We start from the raw sequence: 1,868 nt of genomic DNA, 5'->3' as shown, positions 1-1,868 counted from the left end.
GCTGAACATGAAGAAATTGGAAAAGTAAGTGGTGTTTTGAACTAGAATAATGGGAGAGCGGTTAGGGACTTTGCTACTACTCCACTTTTAAGAGCTTTATCCAGCATAGTTCAACTAACTGTCAATGCTAACAACTTCGAGATTAAACCTGCCATCATTCAGATGATCCAAACCTCAATTCAGTTTAGGTGTTTACCAAATGATGATCCTAATGTGCATCTCTTTAATTTTTTAGAAATTTATGATACTTTTAAACAAAATGGTATTTTTAATGATGCAATTAGACTTAGACTTTTTTCTTTTTCTTTAAGAGATAAAGTTAAGAATTTGTTGCATTCTCTTCCTGCAGGTATAGTTACTACATGGGAAGACCTAGCTCAAAATGTTTTAGCTAAATTCTTCCCATCAGTCAGATGGCACGGATGAGAATGATATCATAAGTTTCTATCAAATGGATGGAGACATTATATGAGGCATGAGAACTATTCAAGGAGGTGATTAGAAGATGTCCTCATCATGGGTTGCCTAAGTGGTTGTTGGTCTAAACCTTTTACAATGGGTTGTGCCAACAAACCAGGATCACAAGCAATACAGCTGCTAGAGGTGCTTTGATGGGAAAGTCTACGAATGATGCTTATGAGCTATCAGAAGAGATGGGCATGAATAACTATCAATAGCCAACATAAAGATTTCAACCTAAAAAAAATGTTGGATTATATGAGATTGATGCTTTAACTGCTCTTAATGCAAAAGTTGATTCTTTATTTAAGAAAATTTATCAAAAGAGTATTAATGTTGTTAATTCTCATATGCAGGGTTTATTTGAAGAGCCTTTTCAAAGACATGAGGTGGAGTAAGTAAGTTTTATAATTGGGTAAGGCAGGCCACTGTACAATCCATACTCCAATACATATAATCCAGGGATGAGAGATCAATAAAATCTTAATGGAGGAATCTGTAGAATGTGGCTGAGCCTCCCCTAAGATTCCAGCCTCAAAAGAAGCCCTCACTTAAAGATATGATCACAACCATTCATAAGAACACAACAAAATTTCTAATGAAGACAGAATCAACCATTTAGAATCAAAAATTAATGTTACAAAACCAGGAAGCTTCGATCAAGAACTTGGAGATCCATATGGGGTAATTAGTAAGCATGATCATGAAAGAGCTCAAGGTACCTTGTCAAGTAACATAAAGGCAAATCCAAAAGAACAGGTCAAGGCAATTACCTTAAGGAGTGGGAAATAGTTGGGAGATACAAGAAAAGATGAAGTAACCATAGTGGAAAAGGTAGAGAAAGAGAAGGAGGAAGAAGAAGAAAAGAAAAAAAGCAGTGGTCAAGCCTTATGTGCCACTAGTTCCATTTCCATAGCACCTCAAAAAACATAATGAAGATAAGAATTTCCTTAAATTTCTTGATATATTTGAAAACTTCACATTAATATTCCTTTTGCAAATGCTCTTACTCAAATGTCAAGTTATGCTAAGTTTTTTAAAGAGATTCTAGCAAAAAAAAAGAGCTTGGAAGACCATGAGACTGTTATGCTCACTAAGGAATGTAGTGCCATCATTTAGAATAAGCTTCCTTCTAAAGTGAAAGATCCAGGAAGTTTTACTATACTTTGCAATATTGGAAAGTTTGATTTTAAAAAAGCTCTTTGTGATCTTGGTACTAGTATTAACTTAATGTTTTATTCTTTGTTCAAAAAACTAGGTTTTGGTGAGGTGAAGCCCACAACAGTGGCATTGCAACTAGCAGATAGATCGATGAGATACCCCTTAGGAATAATAGAGGATGTGCTAGTAAAGGTGGAGAAGTTCATCTTTCTTATCGACTTTGTGCTCTTAAATATGGAAGTTGATAG

The 1,868-nt window shown here is 34.9% G+C and overlaps 1 non-coding gene across 1 annotated transcript; it reads right to left on the bottom strand.

Annotated features, from left to right (window-relative positions):
* Window positions 1–418: 418 nt before the first annotated feature.
* On the bottom strand, window positions 419–523 carry LOC148266355 (small nucleolar RNA R71). Its single transcript, XR_015818798.1, has one exon. It is a non-coding gene; the product is annotated as a small nucleolar RNA R71 (small nucleolar RNA).
* Window positions 524–1,868: the final 1,345 nt, after the last annotated feature.

This window comes from Carica papaya, chromosome 4 (genome assembly GCF_054855325.1).
Source record: "Carica papaya isolate Zhongbai chromosome 4, ASM5485532v1, whole genome shotgun sequence".
Classification (NCBI taxonomy): domain Eukaryota; kingdom Viridiplantae; phylum Streptophyta; class Magnoliopsida; order Brassicales; family Caricaceae; genus Carica; species Carica papaya.
The sequence above is the reverse complement of the archived record's forward strand: the minus strand, read 5'-3'. Positions and strand labels throughout refer to the sequence as shown.